Raw genomic sequence first — 14,987 nt, forward strand, 5'->3', positions numbered from 1 at the left:
TATTGACAGCTTCAGTGCCCACTCAAGGCAAGACTTACATGTTCTGTAAAGTCTCATGTTCTGTAAAGTCTCATGTTCTGTAAAGTCTCAGTTCGTCACTGCCTCCCCATCCCCACCAGGCCCGGCGGCCACCGCCACCACCCACCTTCCCACATAGCTGGGAATAGCAGCACGCCCCGCTTTGGCCACGATCTACAATCCACAGATTGGGAACGGGAAAGGCTTGGTGTGGATCGTTAAATCGAGATCATCACCGGCGCCAATCCATGATCAGCTGGATCATTAATTTTTTTGGGATCGTGCCCATCTCTAGTTTTCAGTTCTGGTTGTAAAAACAGCTCATCCAGGCTGGATGAAGTTTTCTTCAGGTTGTGTGACTCCATTGGAGTAGTCAATCTTCATTAACTGTCAAGCTCTATCTGCCAATCCCGGTCTCTCATTCATGATCAGGAGGACTCCAGAGGGGGAAAGGGTACTTCTGTGCTTCCAGGGTTTTGTGATTAAGTGCAGCAGTATGTGATGTCCTGCAATGAAGGGTGTGTGAATCTCCCATGGAAAAGAAAAGCTAGTCATAGGGCCAAGCTACACATGACGAATGACACTTGAACGGCAAGTGTATTTCTCCCTGTTCACTTGCCCTCCACTCAATCCACTTGCCGTTCAAGTGTCATTCGTCATGTGTAGCTTGGCCCTTAGAAGAACTCTTTCAGCTTTCCTCCTTGCCCTCCAAAGAAAGAACAGCACATTTGCTTCAACGTTGATTGTTAGTGGGGAAATTGTGGTGGCAACTTCACACTATTCATCCAAGATAAAGGAATGACTAGAAGATCTCTTTTTCACAGTGTGCCGCAATTATTAGCGCAAGTGTGTCCACTGAAACAAGTGAGGATTCGAAAGTTGTTTTTCGTCATGTCAGTATCAAATATGGGAAACACAATAGAGAGGCATGGTTTTGCCTGAGAGAGCCAGCAAATCCAAATCAAAATGGGACATGGGGGTCTCTGTGGGATCTATACGTGTTCCAAAGAGGTCTGGTTTCTCCAGATAAAGTAATTGCTTTTGAACACCGAAAATATCTTCTGTAAGCTCTGCTAGAAGTCACCACGGAATGAGAAAGTGGGTGAGTAAACATTACTTCTCCAATGATAACAACCTCACAGAATCAGAGTTTATTTTTGTTTACAACAATTTAAGCTAAATATGCTTCTATGTCTAGTTCTTGATAGAAACATAGGTCCACAGATGGATTGTTGCCTGGGACAAATCTACTTTTCTTCCATCGTGAGAAATAATAATACTCCCCTTTCTAAAGTCCAGCCATCTTCTCCAACCCCCACCCACCCTCTCCTCCTCCTCCTCCTCCTCCTCCTGATGATGATGATGATGATGATGATGATGATGATCTGTATAGAACTCTGATGTTGCCAAAGCTTTTCACACAGCCTCTCGCAGGGATCCTTGCAACAAACATTTAAGATAGGATAATTTTCATGATCATATTTATGGTGCATGGAGTGAGGCTGGGAAATTGAGGCTGTAATGCTAAAGATACTTTCCTGGGAGGAAGCCCTGCTGACCAAAATGGGCCTTGCTTCTGAGCAAACCTGTTTTAGACTTGCTCCCTGTATTACCTAAGGCAGCCAACTGAGATGAATGTTAGAGGTACACATGACATAGCTGACAGTATATTTCAAGGTAACATTCTCATTTTACATTATTTCATTTCTAAAGAAGATAAGGGGTTTGCAACTAAAATATGGATCCTGGGCTGTTTCCACAGAGAGATTTTTCTCCAAGTGGAATACAACATGTCCCCAGAATTATTTGGGAATTCCATAAGCTGCTATGCTGTTTCTGAGCATGACTCTCATGGGGCTCCCAGACCTTCCCTTTTAAACCGGAGTGAAGAAAAACCTCCTTATCTTTAGGGTTGCCATTTCCACAGTGAGGGCAGGGGATCCTCTGCTCCCACCCCCTCACCAGGGGCAGGGAAGAACAAGCCTCCTGAGTGTGCTCCTGGGGAGCAACTGTGCTTTCCCGGAAGTGACGTCATAGTGCTGCCCCGGAAGCACTTGGGAGGGTAAGGGGACCTGGCAGCCCTAGCTCTGATTTAAAGGGAAAATAGTATGCCAGTTGCATACCAATTGGGGTGGTGGTGGTGGTAAACCATAGAGCCATCTTCCAAATTTTGGTGCTAAGCTCCAGGGTCCCCCCTCCTTTTTACAGGGCTTTTTTCCCCCCTTTAGCGACTGTGAAACTGCTCAGCTGTGAGCAGAGGCTCATTTGTTGCGGGGAGGACGTATTGTTGTTCTGTGAGGGGCAGGCAAGATTTTCATCAAATTGGTGTTCTTGCAAGGAGGAAGAAGAGATAAATAGGGGCATCACCAAAAGCGAGTGGTTCAGGAATAGAATTTCTGAATGTGATTTGTGTGCGCCTTCATCCCACTTGCTGCTGCTTACACAGTGGGAGCAGCTTTTCCCACCTGCATGTAGAACCAGCCCTGTTTTCTTTTTTATGCAATGGATCAAAAGCAAGAGTGGGACATGGCAGAATGGGATCCATATCCAGACTTTCAACCCTCATTTTGCGGACTGCAAGCTCAGCACCGCCTACAATCCGAGGGCTGTTTGGGGCTTAAACTGAAGGCATATCATTGGACCAAATTGAAATTGAAGAAGATTAAATATCTCCATCAGCCTGTAAAAAGTAAATATTGCACATCTGCAGCTGCAGTTCACACTTGGTCCATGTGAGGAGAGAGAGTTGAAGTCACCTCTCGATCCTCATTCAGTTTTGATATTCAGAACTGGAATCCCTGGGTGATTATAGGCATCATAAAGGATGCGAAGGCTACAACTTTCCCCTTTAAGATCTTAAAGATAGCATATGGAGCTCAAGTTACGGGCCATTTGGGGCACCACTAGAGAAGAGAGAGGCAAGAAGTAGGGGCAGATTGGCCATTATGGTCACAGGAACTTCTCCTGGTGGGCTGATGTCCTGCCTTTCCACTGGAGCTGAGCCAGACCAGTGAGAAGGCAATATCTGTGCAAACCCCATGCAGTGTGGAGCAAGCAGGCACGAAGGCAGGGAGGCGCCTTCTCCCTCTCTACTTTGGGTGGGTGGGTGGACAGTGCACTTTTCAGGAACTTTTTCCCCACCCAGTCCACCCCTACAACCCAGTCACCCCATAGATAGAAACTTTATCACGTGCAGTAATTTAAACCAGGATCCAGGCTGTTATCTTTGTTACATCTCTTTTGGCCTTTTGCATTAGATCTGACATTTCTTAATGAGTTTGGTCAATATAATCTTGTGGCTCCTTAACAACTATTTTTTTAAAATAAATTTTATAAGCTTTTATAGACCACATCCCACTTCATCAGATGCATGTAATGAGCTGTTCTCTTGTATTTATATATAACTTCCACTATATGCATTTGACAAAGCAGACTCTACTTCACAAAACATTCTTGTCCCATTCCATTTATTCAAAAGGTCTATATAACACACTAGGTTTTACATAGTATAAGAAAGATTTTGTTAAATTTCACAAGGGCAAGAGATCCAGTGTTTGAAAAATAAAAGCCAAAAGAGATGTACAAAGTTTTCAAAGTCGCATTGATTATAATCCATTTAGACCCAAAGGAAGGCGTCGTTATTCTTGTTTATTTTTTCTGCAGCAGAGTAAAAAGGCTACTCTTCTGTATTATGCTGATGTTTTGTAGTAAATACAATGGCTTTGCATTATTGCTGCCTTTATTTTTGTTTTCTATTGTTTTACTTCCTGTGGTAATTTAGTTTCTGTGTAGGATGGAAGCATGGAGGAGAAAACATCAGCGACAACTCACAAGAGTGTGTTCTTTAACAGTTCCTGTGGGAGGAATGCATAGGGAAAATGTTCTATCATTGTATTAGGACTAAAGAAAAGAAGCATTAAAGCCACGGTGGCGAGTGCCAGGGGTTAGGAGATGAGGCTTCCCTTCGCTTTGTCTTTTTTACTACATGATGGTAGAAACTGAATCAAAGCACTTTGGACCAAAGAGATCACTAATAAACAGCTATCACAGTAATATAAACATAGGGGCTTTCTGACTGCTGATGTGTCGTTACAGTCAAATAGAAAAGGACTTAATATCATAGCATAAAGAACCCAGGTTCACTGGATGGGGTGGACAGCAAAGTTATATTGCTGCAAAGATCCTTATACATTGAGAGCATTTGGCCAACCTAATTCCATTGGATTCTGGCTTTGCAACAGACATTCCTTCAGGTCAAACTCTCAGCTTTTAGGAGACTAGCAGCAGTACCATTTTTTAACAGTTTTAAGGGGATGAGATAAAATTACCAACACTATTTATCCAATATTTGTGCGCTCTATTCTGTTGTTGGGATATTTTTTTCCCCAGTGGGTGGACTGAAATAGTCACTTTTAATAGACTGGATTACACATGGCTTTTTATGCAGGGGGTTCTGCACGTGCTATTGGGGAAATGATTAAGTAGAAACATGTGCATCATCATCATCATCATCATCATCATCATCATCATCATCATCATCATCATCATACCTCTGGTTCCACAGCAGTACTACTAGGGTTATGAATGATAAATAATAAAACACAGAAAAATTAAAGTTTTAAAATGCCAGAGACAAATAATACATACATAGTGATTGCCAAAGTCATTGTGCACTGGAAAAACGGGTTCCTCCCCCCCAGGAGTTTTTTCCCCTGGATGAATATATCCCATATTTTCTTACACACACTCTCTCTGTGTTGCATGCCAGAGGAATGGACACCCTTTACAGCCAACATGCACACTGGGGAGCAATGTGTTAGAAATAAAGCACCATGCTATTATTTATATCCCTTCACCGGGAGAAACCCAAATAAAATAGTGCTATGCTAGCCAAACCGGTGCAGCTGACAGGTATAGCGCCTGAAAATATTGCAGCAATTAGGTACCTTGGCTTAAAGGAAGTGTGTGCACATACACAGGCAAACACATGCCAGATTTAAGCATTTCAAATGATAGATCTGCTGGGGGTTGAACAACAACTGCTGTGACAGCAGCATATGTGGCTGTTTGAATGCACCAAAGATGAATGTTCTCTGGTGTGGTTCTCCAAACAGGGCTGTATGAATCAACCCCTGGTGGCAAGTTCTATTGTTGCAATGCAAGTTCTATCAAAAAAATAATTTCTCAAAGTTTTTGAACTTGGACCCTATCTTAAACTTATTTCTTCCAAGGCTGGCATGAAAGGTATGCACTGTCAGGCTGTACGGATTTGGAAGACTCTGCCACAAATATGTTCAGGTGCTTTCCACTTTAGATGAAACTCAGGGTGAAAAAAATCAAGGGAAATCAAAACTTTTTTGGAAAACACTAGAGACGTTTTGTATGGGGGTAGATGGTCATCATGTCCCATAGAAGAGTGATTAACAGCATGATCCTATCCACGGCCCTTTCCCCACACGTCCCGCAGATTTCAGTAAGTGATTTGGGGCAGGAAGTGCATTTACCATTGCAGCCTAAAGCAGACTGTAAATTTGCTGCACTGGATGCAACACAGTGACTTCCATTTGACTATACCATGAGCTGGTGGGGACTACAGACTTTTAGATATGAAACCCACCCACTTCACATCTACAAGGAATGTGTATGGGTGTCACTGGTGTAGACAGTTATCTTGTTTTATACTAAGGTGGATTATTATTAGTCCATCCAGCTCAGATATGAACATATATGAACATATGGAACTTTCTTGTACTGCACTGGACCATTGGTACATCTAGGTCAGTAGTGATTATTATGACTGGCAGTATCTCTCCAGCCACATATGCTGCTGTGACAGCAGTCATTGTTCCAGAGAAAGGCTTTTCCTGCACCTGCTCCCTAGGATCCTTAAACAGGAGATAACAGATACTGAACCTAGGACCTTCTGTTGCAAAACACGATCTCTACCACTGAGGCCCAACAAGACCCCTCTAAAAGATTCTGTATCCTTTCTTCTGTTAATGATCAACCACCGAGGCTTTTCCAAGGAGATTATTTGGGTTGACAGTCACTTGAAAAGGGGTGGGGGGGATGCTAGAAGTTTCATTTTTCTAAGAGGGCAAAAAGTCTTGAGTACAGATAACAGTTGATTCTCAAAAAGTTCAGACGGGCATTCTGTAGGCAGGCAGTTCTCTCTCCTATTATTTTCTCCAGCTGTGGCAATTTGTCAAGCATATTGCCACAAAGCGATATGGTATCAGAAAATGTCAGACAGAGACCAAGCAGCTCCAAAATCCCTTTTCTCGTCCCCCTCCCCATAAAGCAAGTTAAAAATTAGTACCAGATATAGTTAGGACAGCTGCCTGCACAGCTGTGTTTCCCACAGCAACACCCCCCCCATGCATACGGTTACTGGGGGGGGGAGGGACTTCACTCTATGGGTAAGTTTGAGAGATTAAGAAGTGGTCTGAGGCCAAAATGGAATTTAGAAAATAAGTTAAAAGATACTTAGTGCCTGAAAGAACACTAGGAGTGTGGCCGACCACAATCCCTGGCTTCAATTCATGTGGTCTGTTTGTAGGTCATATTGTTTGTTTTGGTGGTGTTATGGTCTCCAGTCCATCAGGTGGTTTCATTTTTGGTCACCTGAATTCCAAAATGGCTATCCATTGAAGTGACAAGGAACAGCCATTAGCCCCAAATGGATAGCACGTTCTCAGCCACTCCGTCTCATCTCAAAGTAATAGCCCAATCCATCTCATGTTATTTGCTTGCTTAGGCGAGTAACCAACCAATTAACAACCCGGTGCATTGTGATAAACAAATACTTCATAAACATTACGTAGATTCTGAAAGCCCATTACTTGCTTTTTAATAGTCTCACTGAGCTTCTGTGAACCAGCTTAGAGTATTAACGCCTTCAATTTAGAAAAAAATATCAAGAAAAATAAAGAAAAGGAGGGAGGGAAGGAATCTCTTTGTAAGAACTAGATTATCAGAGTACTAAATTATTCAAAAACTATTTTCAGTTTGTAAGCCAGTCTCTTCCACTTCTGTAATGCTGTGGAGACTCTCATGTGCTTTTCTACTTGTGTTCCTGGAAATAAATTAAGTCACTCTCTATGCACACACAGAAAATTCAGGCGGCTCCACCTTGCCCTAGCGTCAGTCGATCGCAAATGCTCAGCCCACCCTCCTCTCCCATTATTGGTGTAGGATTAGCCGGCTGCTGTCAGGACCGGTGCGCCCATGGAGGCCAGGTAGGTGGTGGCCTCGGGCGCGCGGGCATTGGAGGGGCTCCGGAAGGGGTGTCGGGGGCAGAGGCATGCGCAGCGAAGCTGGCATGACTGGGCTGCAGCTACTGCTGCAGCCAGCCAGCCAGCTCCATGCTGCCGCTGCCACCGCCGCCGCCACACACCCCAGCCAGGCGCAGCCTCCGAGCACCGCCCCAGCAGTGGCTCACAGCTTGCACGCCCAGCTGGAGTGCATGGCAGTGGCGGCACGGAGCTGGCTGGCTGGCTGGCTGCAGCAGCAGCTGCAGCCGGCCACGCCAGCTCCACTGCGTGCTCCTCCACCCCAGCCGGTCGCAGAAGCCGTGAGCTGTTGCTGGGGTGGCGCATGGAGCAGCCTCTGTGAGCTGCCCGAGCAGTGGCTTGCAGCTTCTGCGCTCAGCTGGGTCATGTGGTGGCGGCAGCACGGGGCTGGCTGGCTGCAGCCAGCCAGCTGCAGCCAGCCAGCCATGCCAGCTCCGCTGCGTGCTCCTCTGCCCCAGACGGGTGCAGAAGCCATGAGCTGTTGCTGGGGCGGCGCACAGAGCAGCATTCGTGGGCTGCCCCAGCAGCAGCTTGAAGCTTCTGTGGTCGGGGCTCCGTGAGCTGCCCAGCCCCCCTGCGGAGCGTGATGACATCTGCGATGATGTCATCATGCAGTCTGTGGCGTGCGCGCGCGCAGAGCGCGCGCACGCTGCCTCGAGCGCCAGAACCTCTGGCACCAGCCCTGGCTGCTGTACACAGAGCCAGGTAGGATTACCCAGATTGGCTTTGGGTTTGGGGTTTTTTCCGCCTACCTTGAACCTTTGCTGGGTTGCGGTAATTGGCATGGTGGTGCTGATTAGTGATGTCACTGGCTGGATAGAGTTGGGGAATAGGGAGTGGGCCGGTGAGCACCCTTGGTGCTTCTCCATTAATGGGCAAGCAGTATCAGGAGTGGATGGTACTGCTTGCCACGGCTGCCATGCTGCATGGGCAGACTGCCTTGGGGAACCCCGTGTGCAAGTCCTTACCTCACTGTTGTACGGCTGAGGCTCTTCTTTCTAGCATGAAGCAGGGTACAGTCAGTCCTATGGAGGAGGGAAAAGGCATAATGGTGGACGCTACTCACTTTGTCTGCTGAGTCTCACCTGATTCCCCTTCTTGCTGCAGCCTCCATCCCATACAGCTTTGCCCATGCCAGGCTTCCAGTTCTTAGTCAAAAGTAGCATACTATACCATATCAAGTGGTACAAAATTCCAATACACCTACTCTAAAGCTAACTTACTTCACAAAGCTAAGATAAAATGGAGGAGAGCAGAACAACATAAACCGCTTCATGTCACCACTGAGGAGAAATGCAGGGTATAAATACAACCAATAAATACATCCAACACAACATCCAGTCAAAGGAGCACATAGATAAAGTGGTAAGAATGATGAAAATCTTGCTTCCAGTTGAAAGGATGTTTCATAGAAGAGATTGTGGCTCAGTGGTAGAGCATCTGCTTGGCATGCAGAAGGTCCCAGGTTCAATCCCAGACATCTTCATCTAAAAGGATCAGGCAATGATCTACCTGATACCCTGGAGATCCAGTACCAGTCTTAGTAGAAAATACTGACCTTGATAACAACAACATTCAATTTGTATACCGTCCTTCAAGACAGCTTAATGCCCACTCAGAATGGATTGCAAAGTATTTTATTATTATCCCCACAACAATCACCCTGTGAGGAAGGTGGGACTGACCCATGGTCACCCAGCTGGCTTCAAGCGGAGGAGCGGGGAATCAAATTCAACACTCCAGATTAGAGTCTTGCCACTCTTAACCACTAAACCAAACTGGCTGTCAGTTTGATGGACCAAAATATGACAGCTGTGTGCATTCATGAGAATGGGCTTACCAATGGTTAGGCGCACATATCTTCCAAACATTCTGATCAAGACCAAGCCAAGACAAAATGGACTTCTGTATATTATGCTCTCAAGAGTTTTTTTAAAAAAAAATACCTGTGGGATTCCTGTTCAAATGGGGACCACTGACTTGGAAGTAACTGCCCCTCATCATAGGAGAATGCTTGACTTAAAACTAGGGTTGTCAGCCTCCAGGAAGGGCCTGACAGTCTCCCAAAATGATAACTGATCTCTAGATGACTGAGATCAGTTCCCCTGGAGATAATGGCAGCTTTGGAGTGTGAACTGTATGGCATTATACACCACTGTGGTCCCTCCACTCCCCAAACCCTACCCTCTCCAGGCTCTGCCCCCAAAGCTCAAGGAATTTCCCAATCCAGAGTTAGCAACCCTATTTGAAACCTCCCAGCATTCTGAAATTGCTGCACCTCTCTCCTTTTGTGACTGGTCCTGCCTCCCATGATATCCACGTTTTGATGGTGCTCAGTAGACTTTCTCAGAATTAAAAAGTGCCCACAGGTTCAACAAGGACATCAAAAGAACCAGCGCCCTCCTGACTTTTAAATCAGGACAAGGCAAAGCAGGTAATTCCAGAATAAATTAACATAGCCTGGTGGTGAAAAAACCCCAACTATCCATAATTATAATCTGGATGCAGGAGACTCCGGTTCAAATCCCTACTCTGCCAGGAAGCACACTGGATGATCTTGGGCCAATCACACACTTCCAACCTAACCTACCTCACAGGGTTGTCAAATGGAAGAAGGAACTGTCCAAGCTCCTTGTCCAGTAGAAGACAGGGCAAGATTGGCAATGGGGTCCTTTGAATAAGAATGGGAGTTTTCCAAATCTGCCTCTATTTAACCTCTATTCTATTTAAATATTTCATCTGTGGAGTCCCCCAAGTTAACACTCAGTATATGATTATGGATTCATCCACAGTGAACACACAGAGGTCCTTACAAATGCAACCCTTTAGTTTTCCAATATCCATCCAACAGTTGGATCCTGACTAAATTTTCCCAATGGCAAAATAAAACTATCCTGTCTCCCCACTCCCAGTGGAGCCCACTGATGTCCACGAAATGCTGCTCCTGGGGGATAAGGGGCCTTAAGTAAGGCTGCCAATTCTGCGTTGGGAAGTTCCTGGAGATTTGGGGGTGGAACCTGAGGATGATAGGATTTGGGGAGAAGAAGGACCTCAGCAGGGTATATATCTTACACCCCTCCCCCCCCCATATTATTCAATCTCTATATAACATTTTTAGGAGAACTTTTTTGTAGCTATAGAATTGGGTGCCATCAATATGCAGATGACACCCAGCTTTATATCTCACTATTCAAATCACTATGGGATGCAGTAGAGATCTTAGGTCACTGTTTGACAGCTTTAGATAAATGGCTAAAAGCAAACAAATTGAAACTGAACCCAGACACAGAACCCAGACACTTCCAGACATGGAAGTGATGCTGGTTCGAAAGACAGAGATCTTGAAGGACATCGTACTTCCCACTTTCCATGGAGTTCGTCTTACCCTTGGAGACTCAGTTAAAAACCTAGGGGTTATACTGGATCCAGCACTACTGCTAGAAAAACAAATTAAGGCAGCTGAAAAAAATGCCTTCCACAAATTCAGCCTAGCCTGGAAGATGGTCCCCTATCTCAACACGGCCAAACTGGCCAACGAGAGACATCACATGGTAGTGGTTGTTGTGGGTTTTCCGGACTGTATTGTCGTGGTCTTGGCATAGTAGTTCCTGACGTTTCACCAGCAGCTGTGGCTGGCATCTTCAGAGGTGTAGCACCAAAAGACAGAGATCTCTCAGTGTCAGTGACAGCAGCTGCTATGGGGGTACCCTCAGCAGGTGATTCAGAGAGTGGGCAGGTGGCGGTCAAGGGCGTTTCGGTCCTATATCCGGCCCCTGCCTCAGTTTTAAATGGCAAACTAATTGCTCTTTCCTCAGGTGCTGTGTCGAGCCAAGCGAGGAAGAGGATCCTGATTTGTGGCCACAGCATGGTGATCTGGGCGGCCAATCAAGCCAAGAGAATGCCAATTGGATCCCAGCTGGGTTTGAGCGCTGTGGCCACTGTAGAGTGGCAGGGCCAGTGTGGCCACAGATGGCCCGGCCTGCTGCCTCTCCTGTTTAGGGGATGGACGGGTCCTCCCCTACACGTTTTGGTCATTCACCTGGGTGGTAATGACCTCGGGCTTGTATGGGGCAAGGCCCTGGTGATGCAAGTAGCTGAGGACCTGAGTCATGTAAGCAGCCGATGGCCGGACATGCTTATAGTGTGGTCAGAGATGCTACAACAACGGGTTTGGTGGGAGGCCTTAGATCCCAGGGCGATAGAGAGGGCTTGACACAAGGCTAACCACACCATTAAGAGGTCTTTGGGGCAAGGCTTGGGCATTTATTTGCCACACCCCAAGGTTAGGGCCGAATTTGCCCACCTCTACAGAGGCGACAGTGTCCACCTGGCACCTGAGGGCAATGATATATTCCTAGATGACCTGCGGCAAGGGCTTCGGGTGGCTCTAGGCCACCTGTGGGGCACAAGGGTCTAAGCAGAGGCTTGACCCTTGCGGTGGCAGGAGATTTTGGGTATAGGGTGTGGGCCAGTGAGCCCCTGTGGCATTTCCCCAAGGGTGGGGAAAAGGGTCTGCCGTTAGGGCGGTATGCTTGTGGCAGCTACCGTTGCACGGGCAGACACCTGAGTGGATCCCCTGGCACAAGGCCTAACCTCATGCTAGTCGTCTGGGGCGTAACAGGTGTTTGAGCGGAGATCCATGGCCTGGCTGGCCGGGTTGCAGCCATTCGTGAGATGGCCTACACCCGGGGCATTGGGGCTTGCCCAGACAGGCAAGGCAGTGGTCAGTGGGCTGATCCCGTGGCTTGACCTGTACCGCTTAGTTAGCCCTTGCTGTGCTTTATCTTTATGGTCGTTTTAATAAACGGCCCTTTAATCCAAGCCTGTGTCTGTCTCTTTCTTCCAGCTGGGGCTGCAATGGATATTCTTGTTTCCACAGTCATTTAGAAATACACCAGATCAGACAACTGTGAAAATCAGATGCTAAAAATGAAACAAACAAACAAACAAAACCCTTGCCACATCTTCAGCAGAAAGACTGAGAGAAGTAGAGAACCACATATAAACACTCCAAAAAAATAATTCTGCATCAACTTTAGTGTTACTCCTGGGGAGGCTTAAGTCCCGCTAACATATGTTGGCTACCCAGAGGGAGTTGCAACCCGTAAAAACCAAAACCAAAGCAAAACATCTGCAAAACTCATAAAGTGCTCCTTTGCTAGATTTAAGAGATAGTTTTCAAACATCTCTCTCCCTGGCTTTTTTGTCTTCCCATGGCACAGAGGGCCAAGGCGAGAATGGCACTATGAGAAAACCACACACTGCATGATAATAGAAGAGAGAAATTAGTGTGTATAAGAGTTAGGGGAGAGGGGAGATGAAAAGGAAGCATGGTGTTAAAAATCAGTCATTAGATTTGCCACTGAATGTCACTTAAAGTGACAGTTCAAGGTGAATCTAGAATCTCTGGCTTGGACAAAAGTCTGAAGAAATGCAAGGGAGGTAGGAAAGGAGCTTTGATATGACAAGGAACGTTTCTTTGGAGTCTGCTGAGATCTGCATTAAGGAAGATTTCAAAATTCTCATGCCTGCCATCTCAGTCCCAAAATCCTTGGTTCAACTTTCTTGCTTGTGCAACTCAAAACCATAAATTTAAACTTTTGTACTGTTTTCTGTTCCCTCACCCTATTTTTTGCCCTTGCAACAGGCACATTTTTCATCTGCTTTTGCACATCAATAAATGAGCATTATACACATGCCATACATACAAATGGTAATCTTGGCATGTGTAAACAATATTTTGTATTACACAGGACAACTGTTCAACATGCATACAATCTAATCAGATCTACAAACCTAACAGACAAAAGTGGAGAATTGAAACCAATGGAAGAAAAACTTGAGCAAAAGTCCTTTGAGTTCATGGGCACCTCTGCTCTGAAACTCCTTTCGTATTGCAGTTTATCTGGGACTGAATTTATCCAGTTTTAGGGGTAAAGACACTATTTTTTACCCAATTTTTAAATTTACTTTGGTTATATTTTGGTGTTTTATCTATCTTGTGTGCTGACAGAATCTGGCTTCATTGCTAAACTCTTGGGATGTTTAATTTTTAAAACTGCTTATCTTTTTACCACTGATTTTATCCTATCATTAAACAATTTTTATAACTATTGTATTGGGAAAATCACCTTAGAAGCCATTGGATAAAAACTGCGATCTGTATTTTGTACTAAAAACTATCCTTCTGGTTTATCAATATTTTATCAATAACTACTTAAAAATAGAAACATGAATTTCATTTCTGCGTATGTTTGTATGTTTTACAGTGTTAACTTGGAACATCCATTACAACACTATCTTAAAAAAAAATAAGTAGGGCCATTCAACAACCTAAATAGTTTAGTAATCATCTTTTATAGCAGCAAGATTTAAGTCCAGTAACACTTTAAAGACCAATAAAATTTCCAAGGTATAAGATTTCCAGAGTCATTAGATATCTGATTCAGATCTTGCTCTTCTACTGCAGACCAACATAGCTAACCATCTGAAACTGTCTCCTATATAATGCCCAGTCTCTAGATTCACCTTGAACAGAATTAATACAATTCTAGGACCAAGTACAGAACTTAGGTCTATAAGGATGTCAGATGGAGATACAGCCTGTTCACCACCACACATGTCTGAAAAAGAGGGGACTACAGGATAACACTATTACAGGGATAAGAACTTCTTTTTTTAAAATTCACTTTTTTGATATAGTCATTGATTCCTCTTATTCTCCCTTTTCTCTTTTAAAACAAGGATTTCTCTTTCATTTATTTTCAAAGAGGAATTAAGGCACCTTTTTGTAATTTCAGACCCTGCAGTCATTTCATGTCATTCACTCCAGGTTTAAGAAGACATTGCCTGCTTCTAAGCATCTGGAGGGTGAAATTCTGAAATTTTGCCAAACTTCTCTTTCCTCTCTTTGAATTTCTCTTTGATCAAAATTACTTTAAAATGAAAAAGAAAGGGATTTTTGAATTTCAGGGAGATGTTGCATAAAAAGGAATTAATAGATTGTCCCTTAGCAACACTACTGAAGGAAGACCTGACACACCAGTCAAATAAGCCTCATTGGATAAACAAATCAGAGTAGATCAAGTGAAACTCCCTGATATTTACAGAAGATTTCTGACAGGTTTGTTCACTGAATGGGTTGGATTCAACTTGGCAACCAGCAGGAGCGTTGAGGGGAAGAGTGTGACATTGATGATGTTACACACTTCACTGTGTCACTTTCAGGCACAACTTAGAAATGGCAATGGGTAGCTCTAGGAATTACCAGAAACTCTGTAGTAAACGCTAACATTTTCCAGCAACTCTTAGAGCTACCTATTTTTACTTCCAGGTTGTAACATACCAACAGAGCTGTTGCCCAAATAAGAGGTTTCCCTAATATGTCGGGGGAATTGGCATTAAAGGAGATGTAGTGTGAGGGAGTAACTAGGAATCTCCACTTATGTATATTATGACTGTTCCCTTAGAGAACTTTCAAATAAACAGGCAGATGTTCTAACAGAAAAGTGTCTTTATTAACAGAGAAATAAAAGGGTAAACATACAGAAAACACACAGCACACATACAGTACTAACTAGAAGAACAGTGAGGAAACGGGAAAGCAGTTCTGGGAGAAGAGTGATAATTACCAATATCATAGAGGTAGAGGTCCATGGAGGAGCAGCAAAACAACCA

The 14,987-nt window shown here is 44.7% G+C and overlaps 1 protein-coding gene across 1 annotated transcript in view; it reads right to left on the minus strand.

Annotated features, from left to right (window-relative positions):
- PCDH11X (protocadherin 11 X-linked) overlaps positions 1-14,987 on the minus strand; it is an 871,923-nt gene that overhangs the window by 338,441 nt on the left and 518,495 nt on the right. The window lies entirely within an intron of this gene.

This window comes from Eublepharis macularius, chromosome 13 (genome assembly GCF_028583425.1).
Source record: "Eublepharis macularius isolate TG4126 chromosome 13, MPM_Emac_v1.0, whole genome shotgun sequence".
In the NCBI taxonomy this organism is placed as follows: domain Eukaryota; kingdom Metazoa; phylum Chordata; class Lepidosauria; order Squamata; family Eublepharidae; genus Eublepharis; species Eublepharis macularius.